Here is a 16,463-nt window from a genome sequence, read left to right as displayed (position 1 = left end):
TTGAAATAAGAGAAGCTGGCAAGTTCTTCCCCCTCTTTTGATTCATATCTATCTAATTACGGAGGTCTGCCATCACTGCCATATCTAAGCACCTCACAATCATTCAGCATGTATCTCCACATGCTCCTCTGATTCAGTGAAGTCCTGTTTCAACAATTGCAGCAAGCACAGGGGGAGATCCAGATGAAGCAGGTTATTTATAGTGGCTCTAGTACAGGTGAAGGGTGCTGGATTTGGAGCGCTGGAGACTGGAGTTTAGCCCCGGAATAGGTATGGTAACAGCAGCAGCAGTGCCTGCTTTCCTGAAGTGCCTCAGGCAAGTGCCTGTATCCTGACCTAGAGTGCAGCATCACTGGGAATGGGATGGGAGTTCTGTCTCGATGGCTACTCAGCCCTGGCTGCCTCTGCTGGCATTGCCAACAAGGGGCAGCTGGGTTTTTATAATGTGGGATCTCTTGAGGGGAGGAAAATCCTATCCAGGTTTCTCTGCAGCTTTCGAATTCTGGAGCCAGACATTTCAAGCAAGGGGGACTCCACCCAGAGCAAAAACCTTGTCCCTCAAAGTACCTGTTGCTTCTCCACTCTGTCCTTCACTCTGCTGGCCTCTCAGTGGTGTTGACAGGGAAGGGTCCCCCACAGGGTGTGCTGGGCCCTGCCTATGAGGCACAAGCAGACCATTAGCTTTCGGAGGAGGGGGATCTCTATTTGCATGCTTTGGGCAATCCTACAGGATCTTCCCCTGCACCTTCTTTACCCAGACTTCTGCTGCTCCCTGTTCTACCTCTCCATGGGCCAGCGCTGCCTTTCTACTCCAGTCTATCTCTCTGTCTCACTCTCCTGGATGCATTTGTGCTGTGGCAGCTGATTACATATGCATCAGCTGCAGAGGTTCAGCAGCTGGGAAGATAAACAGAGGAGCTGGGGCAGCCAGCGTATAGCTGAGTGACATCACACCTTACTCTGTGCGGCTTCCCCAGCCAGATCAAGCTGCTGGCTAGCCCTGTCTGGAATGATTTGGGACCACAGGAGTGGACCCAGCAAAACGATTCAGCTCTCCCTCCTTTCTCACATCCCTTCAGCCCTCCCAGTATTCCCCTTCCTCAGAGGGATGTCAGTTATTTCACCTGTCCTGAGATATTCAGCCCATCCTGGCAGGCAGCGGGCTGGCAGCCTTCAACTTGCCACTATGTTGCTTCCCTTTGAATCTCTGCCCTGATTCTGACCGTGGGCCCCAGTACCGCACCTTCTGCCTTGATCCAGGCTTGGGGACCTATGTGGGCCAATTCTGACATTGCCTAAGGTATATGAGTGTCAGAGGATGCCGCGCCTACCTCCAAAACTTTCCTGCCCAAAGTAGCAGCCTCCCATGTTGGCTGCCTCCATGACTTCACCTCAGCAGCTGGTAGATTTCTTTGGGCAGGAATTAGGTCTGTGCCATCACTGCTGTAAAGGGCAAGGACTCCCTGGGGAATATGTTCTGTTCCAGTGGCTAAATGTAGCTTCCTTTTTAAAGGAAAACCAAACAAAATGCATACCAAAATCTCTGCTCAGATGCCCTTGCATCCACCCCTACCATCTCCTGCATCACTGGATGGGAGGCAAGGGGTGGGGGGAGTAGTTCTTCACCCTTCCACTGCTGTCTGCATGTTTCCACTGGCAGTCGCTTGCTGTGGACTTGTCAAGCTCCTGCTTGCACTGGGGTTACCCAGGTTTAGGTGATCCTGCCTGAGCGCTGGGGGTTGGACGTGATGACTTCTCGAGCTCCCGTCCAGCTCTGCATTTCTCTGATTCTATGCTGTAGTGGGGGCTTTGCAGAGTATATTGTCCAGGGTTATTGTCCACCTGAATGAGCCATGCTGAGGGCACCTGAAATAAGGATGGTCTTGTGAGGCGGGCGCTGGTCTGGGACTTGAGAGACCTGCCGCTACCACAGGCTCCCTGGGCAAGTCTTGTAGAATTAGGTTCACAAAGAAACTTCCCCAGGCGTAACTTTTAGGTGCCTAGAGAATCATGGGGATTCTCGATGCCTGAGTACAGCACCTAAGCTCCCCATACACTGTCTGGGGAGAGACAGGTACTGTTGAATGAGATTCACAAAAGTCAGCAAGGGGCGTGTGTTACATCCCACCCCTCTCAGAGATAGGCACCTAAGTCCGGGCTGCAGGGAGATGTCTCCCTCTGCTTGGGATTCTCAGCTGCAAACCTCTCTTGGTATTAAGTGCTTGCAAGGATTTAGAACAAAGCTGGGAGGGAGGGGGAAGGACCACCTCCCTCATACCATCTGCTTCAACAGGAGAGACCTACATCCAATCTATAGGGGTTCCCTCTGGTTGGTGAGATCTGCTTGGGCTGACCAAATTGGGTCCCACAGGCGAGCGGGACAGAGGTACACTGCTCTTCCACAGCTTTACGAAGTGCTCAGGGCCTCAGTTACCCAAACCACCAGATGGGACTGTAGGTCACAGGTGCATGCTCAAAAGCAGAAGCATAAGGGACTTTGACAGTGAAAATTAAAGGCACTGAGTGATTTTTAGGCACCTTCAGGGTTCGGGGGCAGCTGAGCAGGGGTTTGTGAATCCCAGTGGGGCAGGATTCTGGGATTTAGGTGCCTAAAGAGGCAGTTAGGCACCTACGTCCTTTTGTGAATGTAGCCCTTAGCCTCACCGTGCCTCAGTTTCCTATTTATAAAATGAAGGTAATGATGCTGCCTCTCCCTCATCTAGTTAGACTGTCAGCTCTTTTAGGGTAGGGGCTACCTCTTAATATGAGTATGTACAGCACCTATTATAATGGGGCTCCAATCTCATTTGGGGCCTCTAAGTGCCGCTATGATATAAATAATGATAGCTTACATGTGGCTAGCACCACATCCCAAAGAACTTTCTTTACTGTCTTTGCACGATGTGTTCAGGAATCACTCCAGATGCACCCCCAACCCCACTGGAATGCAACTATCTCTGGGGTAGAGTGCAGCAGCCATCTACTGGCACACAGCAACAGTATAATATTTAGGCCAGACAGCAAATAGCCAGTGAGAATGTTAGGGAGGCAAAACATAATGCGATGAGGGTTTATAAATCCCACAGTGTTTAGCCATGGGTTAACAGGAGCCTGAACACAATTAGGCCAGTAGGTGGCACTTGGAGGGGTCTTGGGCATAATTGGTGATCAAAACCAGCTGCGGAGAAGCTGGGTCTTCACACAGGAAGAAGCTCAAGGCATTGCACAAAATCCAACAAGGAGACCCAGATGAGAGGTAGCTGGAAGTTTCCTTTTGTGAGTTATATGCTGAAGGGGAGGCCTGAAGCTTGGAGTTAGAAGTAGATGGTCCTGAGCCAGACAGAAGTAACTATGATACCCAAGGGGTATTTGCCCTAGGAGGTGGCTGCAGAGAGAGAGAGAGGAATACTACACTTACTTTCCTGGTAGCAGGGAGTGAAGAAACCTGTAGGGAACAGGAGAGCTCTAGCAGGGTGAGGAGACAGTCTAGGGAAAGGTTTGCTAGGAAGAAAACCAGGGAGACAATAGCAAGGAAAGTGGTGGAGTGAAGCTTGAGTACCTGTCCTGGGGTCCCTGGATTGGAATCCAGTGGGTGGGGCTGGGTTCCCCTACTAGACTCTGGTAAAGTGGTAGGAAGCCACTATAGGGAAGGGCTATGGGCTACTGGAAACCCTGAGGAAAGGGTATATGAGGTCCCTCGGGCCACACTGAAGGTCAGCAGACCTGGTAGAGGATTGGCTAGTTGTTTTTACCTGGCCCTGTTATTCTTCAAGGGGTGGGACTAAATGTGACCTGGACCATTACAGGGACCAGAGCAGCTGTTGGGAGAAGGCACTGGAGGAGAAGAGCCTGCTACATCATGCCTAGACATGAAGGAGTGTGCCAACAGTGAATTCACACTTCTGCAGTAACTAGTACCAAGCTGGAATTCACCTAGGCCATTGAGATTGACAACACTGCTATTGAGGGAAGGATGGCAGTGAAATGACAAGGCTATAATACTCTGGCTTCCTGTTGAGGAATGAGAACTTTGCCAAAGGCTCTGTTCCAGAAACATTCAAGAAAAGTGACAACAGCATCCACACAGGAGTGTGAACTACCTGGAGAGCAATTGGAGTAGTCAGCAGCACAGCTGGGGAGTAGGAAATGGACCAAGGAAGATGCTATCCATATTGGGAAGAACCCAGCAAATTTGTAAGTCCAAATTGTAACAATGTCCTAAACCAGGGGTGGGCAAACTATAGCCTGCAGGCTGGATCTGGCCCATCAGGATTTTGGATCCGGCCCATGGGATTGCCACCCCCGTGTTGCCGCGGGGCCCACGCCACTGCCGTAAGCAGCCAGCACCATGCTCCTGCGGCCCCTGGAGGGGTGGCAGAGGGCTCCATGTGCTGCCATTGCCTGCAGGCACCACCCCCCACAGCTCCCATTGGCCAGGAATGGGGAACCATGGCCCATGGGAGCTGTGGGGGGCAATGCCTGCAGGTGAGGACAGTGCCCCCCAGTCTTGCCTAGGGGCCGCAAGAATGTGGTGCCAGCTGCTTCTGAGAGTGGCGCAGGGCTAGGGCAGGCAGGAAGGCTGTCTTAGCCCTGCTCCATTCCAGTGTCACCCTGAAGCCACTCCAGGTTAGCAGTACTGGGCGGTAGCCCGAACCCCTCCTGCACCCTACATCCGAACCCCCTGCTCTGAGCTCCCTTAACCCCCTGCCAAACTCCTTCTGCACCTGAGCCCCTGATGCACCCCAACCCCTTGCCCTGAGCCCCCTTGTACACCCTGCACCCCAACCCCTTGCCCTGAGCCCCTTCCTGCACACCACACCCCCTTCCACACACCATACTCCCTCCTGCAGCCCAACCCCCTGCCCCAGCCCTACATTCATGGCCCTGCATGTAATTTCCCCACCTAGATGTGGCCCTCAGGCCAAAAAGTTTGCCCACTCCTGTCCTAAACACTAAAATGGGTGTTTTCAAAGCTGCCTAGAGGTTTTGGGGATTTTTTCCCAATTAATGAGAACTAGGCATCCAGCTCCTTTGGGCAGCTGGGAAAAACTCCGAGTCTGCAGTGACTTTATATTTGCCGGTATACGTTACAAACAGATGGTACTAGATGCACACAGTAAATGAGTCTCAGCTGCCATTCCTTTGACTCAGTGGTGCTACACTGATTCATACCTGCTGTGGTTTTGGCTTCGTGTCTTTGGAGGGCTCTGTTTTGTGGACAACATGGTTACTAGCTTATATTAGAAAGTGTACTGCTCTCTTCACTAAGTTACCTATCCTGATTCATAAGTTGCATATCAGGAAGTAGGTCTAGTGGCCAAAGAAAGAGGCTGGGGGTCAGAACTGTGTGACTCCTAATTCTGACACTGAATTGCTTTGTGGGAGTGTTCAAACTATATTTGAACTTCTTGCCTCAGTTTACCATGGACATATGGGTATAAAGGCCCCAGCCTCATGCTGGCCTTCTGGTGAGGGTTTCCAAAGTGCTTTGGTCATCTCAGCTGGTCTCTGTTATGTAAGTGGTGTTCTCTTCCTGCAGATAGCTGCCACTGATAACTTTTGCACCCAGCCTTTGTGGCCAGTACAAATATTAACAGATGCCTAACTACCTGACTGTGCTGCTTATTTATGGGCTGTCATGCTAGACAAGAAACAAAGAGCATCTCCTGTCTCTGTGAATAAGGACTAGAGATGATCAAAACCAGACAGTGATCTAGTAGAGAGGAGTCTGAGACCAAAACTGTCCCAAGCTTGGGGGTCTTCAAAGTCAACATTGCTAACAATTTTCCTGCTGATCTCTGTGCTTATCCATTGTAGCTGGATCCAGTGGCAGACAATGGAAGGGAGTGGATGGTCTGAGATTCTGCTTGTTGTGGGCTCTGGGGAGAGGGAACAAAGAGTCCAAGCCCCAACCAAACACACTTCAAGTCACTTCCACGTTTGTCTACAGTGGGCAGGGAAAAAGGAGCTGTATTTTCTCCCCAGTAACAAAAGATTCATTGATGTCACTGGAGTGGTGAAAGCTTGCACCAGCTGAGGATCTGCCCCATGTGCCCAAACCACCTTCCCAGAGTGCCATGTGTGCTAGTCATCAGCTGTCAAACCTGCAGCTTACCCTCTGGGCAACATCTTTCTGCATCATCAGTACTAAAATCCCGTGGTGTCCTGAAAATCAGAGTTTAATGTAAGATGAAATAAATAGCACAAGGGAGGCCACATGTATTGCATTGATTCATTTCCCAATTGTCTGGAGTAGAAACTGCTGAATATGGATTTACTTAAGACTGCCATGCAAATTCCAGTTAGCTCTAGGAATGAGGATCCTTTGCAACTGGGTTTTGGACCAGTTTGCTTCAGAATACATTGCATTCTTGTTTGCAGTTCTGCAGAGCTTCTTTAGCCTCGTGAAAAGTCCTACCTAGCTAATCATAATGTAGCTTTTTATCCTTATAATTCACACAGTCCTATTATTGTAGTGGGCGTGTGGCTGTCTGCCTGAATCTAGACTAAATCTGCCTTGTTTGTTTTGTAGTGTTAATGCTGGTCATGAATTGTGCCTTAGATATACAGTACAATGAGCTCTTCGAGCTGAGACTTGTATACAGTTGACGCTAAGGCAGCCAAGGAAACTGTGCCCTTTCCAGACTATTTCATGAGGATTCAGGAAATCTTGGTTTGAGTCAAATATGAGTGGATCTATGGCCTCTGTCATGCAGAGGGTCAGACTAGATCATAATGGTCCTTCCCTCACTCTACGAATCTAAATGAATACAGAGTTGGAAGTGAACAATCCCTTATCTTAAAGATTCTTGCATATTTAGATGTTCTTCAAGTCATCTCAAAGAATCAGTTACCCAGATTAAAAAAAAATAATAATTTGGGCTAGTTTAATGGAGACAAGAAAAAAATATAAACCAGTCTGGCCTGGGAGCAAAACTGTATTCATTTGGCATTTTGGGGTAGTTCTTATTTCAGCACAAAGACAGCTGGTATGCTGAGACCACTGCCTACCGTGCTGACCCACAATGGTCTCATTGTTTCCTTGTGCTCTCCCATCTGTCTCATCCATGTATTGTCTTCTGATATTGGACTCTAAAATCTTTTAGAGAGGCACCAACTTTTTGTTCTGACTGGCCAGTGCTTAGCACAGTGGGTCCTGGTCTGTGATTAGGGCTCCTAGTCTTCACTGCAATATGAATAATCATACTAGACTGACATGTTTTATCGGGGGGGGGGGAAGGGGGAAGGAGAAAGCATTTTGTGCCCTATGGCCCTTTTAAAGCCAATGCAAGGCCTGCATTATCCAGCCTGAGGGTAGAATTCACTGGTGTGGATTGTGGTACATGTCTTGAATCTGCAAGCTTGAAACATTTGTAAGTAAATGCAAGCCAAAAAAACCACACAGCCCTACCTCCCCACCTGCAATGATGTGTTTCAATCAGCAATGCTGGTTAATGACTTAAAATGCAACAGCTGAAAATTCTATAAATGTATCACATGCTTCTGAGTGTAGAAACTCACTCATGTTGGATATTGTGGAGATGTAACCTTGCATACTTACAAAGTAAGGGGTGATCCTACAGTTCCCCCTGTGCCCAGCTACAGCACTGCGAAAAGCTGCCTAGCACATGCGAGCTAACTGTCCTTGCAGCTGAGCTAAAACCTGTCAGCCTGAGACTTTAGATCAATAACTAAAACATGGATCAGTCTCACTGATATTACAGCTTTAACCCACTTTGTAGCCAGCCCCCAATTATTCCAAGTAGGGAATGATCTGACATAATTTGATACCATCCATAATGGCTGGCCAGTCAAAACCTAGCGGGTCACAATACTACTTTAAGCCTGGTCTTGAAGTGGTGGCTTACTGGTGTAAATGAGACCTGGATCTAAACAGGCTGTGTTGTAAAACTGGAATGAAATCAGTATGTTACACCGAATACAACATTTCAAGGCCTGACTCTTGATTCAAAGGGTGTGTAGACAAGCCTGGGGCATGGTAATACTGTGTTTCAAAGGGCTTTCACATAACAGTCTCAGTATTGAAGGTTATAGCGGTGTTTGAAAGCCTTTGAATTCCTGCTCTATTTCTGGGCTGTCTTGAAAGGTCAAAACAACCTTACGCTAATTATCCCAACCCCTGCTGACCTGCTATTGTCTCAGCTTTCTGGCATTTTAGGAGAAATTATGAAAACTTCAATTATGGCAAAAGCCTTTTAAGAAATTACTCCCACCTCATTTAGAATTTCCTGCTCTAATAATTTCTATTTTAGTCCTTCACAAGGACAAGTGACCCAAAGTGGTTTTATTCCCAAGGCCAGCTTGTCAGGTCTGGCTACTGAACATCTTGAGTTCAGCCACATAGAGGCATCGGGAGGTGGGAGGGGAGAGAAAAGAAGGCTGCTCTTACATGGATTAAAAGGTGGGGCATTGAGTTCAGTTAAGGGCTACTGGTGGCTTTCCACTTCAGAGGATGTCCTACCTCTGACTTGTGCTTGCAGAATTCACTGAGCTGGGGTGGGGGCTCTATCTCTGTTCAGTGATCCCCTTCGGTATGGAATGGTCAGTATAATGATGCTACTTCCTTGGCTCACTAACTTGGAACCTCCCCAGGCTTATAAAGTCATTTTTTGTCTCATGGCCTATTCCCTCCAGATGCCGCATGCACCAGTGTCATCAAACCCCAAATGCCGAACCCGCTGAGTTTCACCTGTTTCTGGTTATGAGGTGATGACACTTATGTATACAGCACCATCTAGCAGGGCAGGTTCTATCTCAGCCTCTCTAAAGTGGGCATTTATTTCCCAGTTCCATTGGCTGCCTTCCTTGCATTGCCTAATTCCTGATTCGCCTTCCCCTCCTTCCTGCATGCCCTCCCCTCTCAGCACACCTGGCAGTGCTTGCTGCTTATTCAGCTGTCAAAGGATAACAGATAATTTGGCAGTTGATTGTAGGGTATTAGATGGATTTAAAGATTTGGGTTTATTGCTTTCACAATTATAGTCAAACCCTCTTAATATCACTGCTGGTTTTATAACATGCTTCCTTTTATTATCCACAAATCTCCAATTCCCTGAGCACGTACAATTTCATAGGCGGTAACTCTGGTGATGGTTGACTCTTCTTGGCATTCCAGCTTGTCTGTAGCCCCCCGCATGTGACACTGAAAGGGCCTGACAGCATTATGCCGATGTACTTGGCGGATTCTAATAAGCTCTGTCTTTCTGCCGTCTCCTGTTCATATATCAAGCCTTTCTTGAGTAAAATTTATATTCTTCCCCTCTTGTCTCCAGGACTGGTATGGTCTAGTCACAGACAAGGAGTGCAGGGCTTCAGCGACCGTTAAAGGGTTGACTCAGCCTTTTACCATAGAGGCCTGAGAGAAATCAGTCCATATTGGAGCCACCACCACTGGCACCCATTTGTCACAAGGCAAGATGGGCCTTTTAAGGGAGTTGAACTCAGCCTCTGCTGCACCTGCATGGCTCACAGGTTGTGGACCTGAAAGGCCAGAGAATAGGTGACTGAATACGTGAGCAAGAGTTAGGCCTGCCGGGGATTATAAGGGGCAGCCTGAGCTTGGCTCAGCCGGGAGGGGCAGCAGCTCTGGAGAAGAGAATCACACAGCCAAGGGGTGGGCTAAGTACAAGGCCAGAAGGGATGCCTGGAGTTGGGGCTGCAGAAAACCCTGGGGAGTTGGAGAAGGGTCTGCAGGGAGTGGCCCTGCAGATAAGCAGGGTAGTGATGAGTTAGAGGATGGACAGCCCACACTACAGCATCCCATCATAAGGGGATGGTATGGAGACCCCACCCTCCATGAGTGCCACCTGGTGCAGATCACCTCTGTCAGTGCAGGGTACAGCCATTGTCTGCACAGGGCTAAGAAAGATCCCCCCCGCCCCCTTTGAGGGGGCAGCAGAAGGACTGAGCTCCAGGGAAAGGTGACGTGACCCCTTGTAGACAGAAGTTGTGAGCACATCCTGGCATCAGCACAGGGCAAAAGCCAGGGAGGACAAAAGCTGCTTAGCTCAGGGAGGGCAGAAACCCTTTACCAGCCTGGGGGAGGTACAGGACTTGATTCCCAGAAGGGAAGGGCTGTAATAAGAAGGCTGGCCTGAAGGCTGAACCTCACCTCTCCCATCTGCTGCAGCGAGACAGGCGACCACCAATGAGAAGGGAAACTGAAGCCCAGACATGACAGGATGATGTAATGGGTTCTTACCTCTTCCCACAGGCTATGGGCTGGGTGGTCTATGAGGAGCACATTCTCCTCCAATTATGGGCTTTGTCCCCACTAGCAAATGGGATCATGATAGAACATGCCCTGGAGAAGTAGTGTTCCCTAACACAATGTCAAATGTGGCTTTGCAGTCCATGTGGTGAGCAAACCCTGCTGCAACCGTGAGCCAGGGAAAGCTCCATTGTTGGGGTGATATAAGAGTTTACATTCTTGCTGCCTGTTCTGACACTATCTAGAGGACTTACTGTCTGGGCTCTCAGCTCAGCACTAAACTAACTAGGGAAGGCAATGAAAAGCCCTCTGGAAGGTGGTGACTTACCTGATCTGTGTCCTTTAAGAGAATCCCCCAGCCACCAGTTCTTGCTGCTCTTAACATGAAACTTGAGCACTGGGTCTCGTGAAACTAGATGGTTTCATGAAATGGTAAAAGCAACACAGAGATCCTGTTTTCCTTGCACACATGAAATTTCTGCTTTGCAGTCTCCCCCAGGAAACACTCTAAGAAGCATGAAGCTGACATTCAGCCTGTTATGCTTCTTTCTCTGAGAATTTGATCATTTAGCCTCCCTACCTCCCAAGACACTATTACCACCCTGCTCCTTCAGTGTTGGAGCTCTCTGGAATACAAGACTTTGGGGGACAGGGGGGAGCTTGCTGGATGCAATCAAGGCTGGTGGAAGCCAGAGTGGGGCTGTAGACAGGCTGCTGGGATCTGAGCTGCTGGACCAGCAGCTCAATCTAGCATGCAGACACTTCAGGATGTGAATTGTAGGCTGGTTGTGAGCATCCCATGCTTGGCGCTACAGCAGCAAAGCATTGTAAGGCACCCAAGGATGTAGGACAAGTGGTGGCCAACCCCTCACTGGCTGGGTTTGCACCCTGAATGTTATAAGAGTCAATATGTGCTTAGACCTGGGGCTTGGCACTTCCTTCTGGGGCAAATTGCTTGTAGCTGTCTTGCAGTGCAAAGGTGGTCATGCTGGTCCCCACTAACCACTACCAGATAGCCTCACTGTTCCCCAGCTCAGACTGTTATGTGGTGACAGAGAATCATAGAGATATAAGGCTGGAAGAGACCTCAAGAGGTTATCCAATCAAGGCCTCTGTTCTGAGGCAGGACCAAGTAAACCTAGACTATCCTTGATAAATTTGTCTAACCTGTTATTAAGCCTCCGGTGATGGGGATCCCACAACCTGCCTTGGAAGCCAAATCTAGAGTTGTAAAAGCAGCAAAGAATCCTGTGGCACCTTATAGACTAGCAGGATTCTTTGCTGCTTTTACAGATCCAGACTAACACGGCTACCCCTCTGATACTTGAAATCTAGAGTTGAGTTAAATCTTTTTCTAATGTCTAACCTACATCTCCCTTGCTGCAGATTAAGCTCGTTGCTTCTTGTCCTACCTTCAGTTGGTCAATATATTTAATCAGTTCTTTTTATAACAACCCATAACATATTTGAAGACTTACCAGGTCCCACCTCAGTTGTCTTTTCTCAGGACTAAACATGCCCAGTTTTTATAACCTTTCCTCACAGGTTGGGTTTTCTAAACCTCTTACTTCTTTTGCTCTCCCTGGACTCTTTCCAATTTGTCCACATCTTTCTTAAAGTGTGGTGCCCAGAACTGGGCACAGTACTCCAGCTGAGGCCTTACCAGTGCTGAGTAGACAGGACAATTATCTCCATGTGACACTCCTGCTATACACCCTGGAATTATAATTATATAATTTATATTTATATATATATTTTTGCAGTTGTATCACAGATCATTGAATCAGCCTCTAGAAGAATGAGCTTTGAGTATCCACCTACCTGTTTCATCAAACATGGATCTATGGCATGGAGAGGGCTCAGCAGCATAGGTGGTGTGGAGCCAAACTCTGCATTTACCAAGAGATGCAGGGATCCATCCAGAGATACCTCATAATAATACTTAGAATCATACAGACATTAACTAATTATTCACCTCATCCCTGTGGGTGAAGTACTAGCCCCCATGTTGTGATGGTAAAACTGAGGCACTGAAAGGCCCAAGAACTATGATCAACAGTGATTCACTGTTAGAGTTGGGATTGGTACTTGGAATATGATTCCTAGCACTGTATTTAATCCCCCAAACCACACAGCTTCTCCAGTAGCACATGCTTCAAAGATAGAAAAGACAATTTCCTGTGTAGTTTTCAGTATGTCTAGGTGTGTGAACTCTTCATGCCAGCAGGGGGAGCTATTGTTACTGTGTATACATAAAGTGTAATAGATCGCTGGGGTAGAGAGCATGTAACTCAAATTGGTAATGCCAGTGTGGTGTTCGGGGCTAAGGTTACTTTAGCTGATAGCCATTAAAAGTTGCTTTGACAGGCAGACCATCTTCCTAATCTTAGTCTATCTGAGGCAGACATAGCTGTCCAGTCCAGGAAACACATGGAGCTAAAGGCGGCCTGGATTTCTACAGTAATACAAGCATCTCTGGGATCAGCATGCCAGGACATGGGAAAGGCAGGGCTGTGAGTTTTGTGTTCCTCCAGCCCCACTGTCAGCTGTGGGGAGCAGACTGAGCTTCAGGCTAATAGCACAGGGCAAGGCAGAGCCTCGAAGTGCAGGGTCCTGCAAGTCCTTGTTCTACGACTAGCCCAGTGTGGAAGCCAGGTGACGAGCTGAATCTGACCTGGTTTTCTGTGCTCCTGTGAGATAGAGTCAGTATGTCCTTGACGGTAATTGAAATAGATGGAATCAGAATGGATCCACGTATCATTCTGTACCTTGGTTAATGGAGACATATGTTTAATTTTCTGCTAATTCAGTCTGGGAGCTCTGGCTCATTCTCTAGTGCACAAATAATGATCACTCCTGGCAAGGGGCCTCCCTGCTTGATATGCACTGGTTTGTACAGTAGCTTTCTGCTGGAGTTTCCATCTGTGACATTTGAATGGAAAAACACTAGAGCCTGGGTTAGAATCCTCCATGGACATGGGTCTGTGATTAACTGGTTTTTGTGTGTGCCCTGCATGCTGCATTGCTTACTCGCAAAATAAGGCTGTTCTGCTCGAAAAGTCCTCTGTACCAGCTGAATACAGGGATCTGTTCCTTTAATTCACTAGATGAGAGCCTGTGTGTGAGGGACAAGAGGTGCCAAGTCTGACTGTATGTGTTTGGCCGCTGACCACAGTGCATGTATTTATGCAGCCACTGCTGTCTACAGAATGGCACCCATCCATTGGATTGAACACTCGTGACCCTCAGCTGTTTGGCTGGGAGCTCCAGGGCTGGCTGTGTCTCTGTCTGTCTGTGGGGGAAAGCATGTGCTAAGCTGGCTTTATGCACCGTGCCTTGTACCAAGGCCCTCCATGCTGGAACATGGCTGAGTGAGCTCATGTGAGAACATCCCTCTTCTCAGCTAGGGGAGCTGCTCATTTCACTGGCTCCTGTTTAACCCCTTATTTTCTAGTCTGGGGCTGGAGGAACATGGTGTCCAGATCCCCATCTTCACAGATCTCTAGAAGGGGCAGCAGAGGCCTCACCTCCCTGCTTCACGCAGCTGGCAGTATTTCAGGATGCCACTTGGACACACACAGTTGTGACTAGGCAGCTGCCAACCAAGTGACTTCTCTGAGTAAGGAAGTGCTTGCCAAAGCACTGACAGTCAAGTCACAGGTGACTGGGAGCTTGTAATTAGTACTCTAAGCCTCATGGTTGAGCTAAAAGAATTAGCAGCTTTGTTCAATACACTCAGCTCTGCTGGTGGTCTGTGGGAAGTGACTAAGGGTACATCTACATAGCAGCTGCAAGGGCACTTCCTGGCATGAGCAGACATTGTGCCAGCCCTGCTCGAGCTAGTGTATTAAAAGTAGCAGTGTGGCCCTGGGTAGCTAGCCCATGCTTGCCCAGTACAAGCCCAACTGACCCTTCTGGGGACGTATATAGGAGGGCTAGCCTGAGCCTCTACTGCTGTCTGTGGCCACACTGCTATCTTGAACAGAGCTTTTATGTGTCTATCAAGCTGTGCTGGGAATCACCCTCCCAGCTGCCTACCCTAAGGTTGGCTGCCCCAGTATGCACTCCATCTCTGGTAAAACATAGGGTATGTTATACAGGAGCTGTCTGTGTTGGACACTGCAAAGTCCCCATTAGGAACACAGTATTTTCCAGGCCATTAAAACCTAACCAAGCTCTTTTTAAAACAGCATTGTCAGTACTATTCTAGTAGCACCTAAGGTCCTAGCAGTGCTAGGCAAAAGGTAAGACTGTCTCTTCCCCAAAGATCTTACACTGTAAATGTGTGAGGGAAGAAAATCTCTAATCCCCATCTTTCAAGTGAGGAACCACAACAGTTACTCAAAGTCGCTAGAATGCTGATCTGTGGAGGCCCAACATCAATGCTTTAACCACAAGACCATCCTTCCTCTCTGTAACCACTCTAGTCCGGTGAGTTCAGCATGATTAACCTCATTTTGCAGATCAGTTCACTGAGATTAAGGGACTTATTAAAGACCTTGGACATTGGAAGAGCTGGCAATAGAACCCAGGTGTCCTGAGGCCCAGTCCCTGCTCTAACTGCAGACAGCACTCTGTCCATGGGAATTAAAAATTGGTGTTTTCTGGGTTTAGGGGTGGAAACTGGTTCCACTGATTCTTCTCCCCAGCTGGACAGATGTGGCAGCAGCTGGCTGCTGTGACTGGAAACCTCCCAGCAAACTGAATGAAGAGTTGTGATCACAGACTCTTGTGTCCTGCTTGTTTTGTGCTATTGAAGAAGTGACTTGCTTCTTAACTCACTTGCTGGAGTGCTTGCCTAGCGAGACCTGAACTATCTCATTCAGCTGATTGATTCTGCCTTCAACATGATTTTCCTAATTGCCACAGCCACTAGCTGCTGTTCTGTTGCTGTTTGTTTACAAGGCCGCATGCATGAAATCCTCAGGGTCCTGTACATGGGGAGCGTTGCAGGGAATTTTCTGTTGCAATGAGGTGTGAAGATGCACAGCAGGCAGCTCGCAGCTGGGCATTGCTGCCAACTGGCCTGTAGTAAAAGCCTCTTTTTCCGACCAACCGAGATGCTTCACCTTGCTGTTGGGCAGCCTTGCCTTTCCTCTGGCATACCAGGCCATATTGGTTATAGTACTGCTAAAGGCCTCAGCTGAGGTCCAGGTCCATTGGGCTGGGTGTTGTGCATATGCATAGTCCCTCCCCAAAGAACTTAGACTCACAAAACAAAGGGTGGGAGAGGAAAGAAAGGTCAGGTGTCCTGCCCCCACAACCTGGTCATAGTGCTGTTGGGGGGAGGAAAACAGTTTTCCGATCCTGGGAATTTTTGAGACTTCAAAACTTTTCCCCACTGGGCTGAAACCAAGACATTCCAGAGCTTTTCAAGAAACCGCTGACTCCATGGTGGTGTGTAGAGCCCTTGCTTGGGACAGGGGAGACTTACAGTACATCTATGCTGCATATGAAAACCTACAGTGGCAAGTCTCCAAGCCCAGCTCTTTTTAGCTCTGCATCATGAGCCAGAGTCTGTAAACAGCAATGAAGATGTTGCAGCTCTGCCTCTGGTGACCCTCTTCTCCCCCCCCCCCCGGGCTTTCAAAACCTCTGCTCTCATTCAGGCAGACTTGAACCCATGTTTCTATATCCCAGGTGAGGTGATCTGATCTGAATTTCCATCCTGCAAGTCAAAACTTGCCCTTTCCCACTGAAAGCTCTGGATTAGACAAAGCAAAATTTTCCAACAGTCTTGCCAAAAAAATCCTAACTAGCCCTCCTACTGGAGGTCAGTGATAGAGCCTGGGTCTCAGTCTAATACTCATCTGTCACCAAACTTCCCTGTCAGGACACTTCCACTGAAACCATTAAACAAAATCCTTCCCCAACTCAGACTTCCTCACTGCAGTTCCTGGACAGGTCAGATCCAAAGCCCACTCAAGTCAATAGAAACTCTACTTTCAATGGGCTTTGGATCAGGCCCCCAAGCAAATCTGGAGATCTCCTTCCTAATGTCAAGGCGCTGTTTAGGAAGTGTCCACTCAATGGCTGCGCTCTGTTGTAGGATCCCTGAATGACCTCTGGGTGCAGACCATCAGGTTTTTTCTTCTCTGGAATCAGTTTCCCTTTTAAAATACTTTCCCATTGTAGAGCATGAAAATTACCATGGTCAGTCTAAAACAGCCAAAAGCCTCTCCTTGATCAGTACCAAAAATGAACTGCTAGACTGAGGGATCCATGAGGGTTT

The sequence above is a fragment of the Gopherus evgoodei genome, chromosome 8 (genome assembly GCF_007399415.2).
Source record: "Gopherus evgoodei ecotype Sinaloan lineage chromosome 8, rGopEvg1_v1.p, whole genome shotgun sequence".
In the NCBI taxonomy this organism is placed as follows: Eukaryota; Metazoa; Chordata; order Testudines; family Testudinidae; genus Gopherus; species Gopherus evgoodei.
This window is presented reverse-complemented; position numbering follows the sequence as displayed.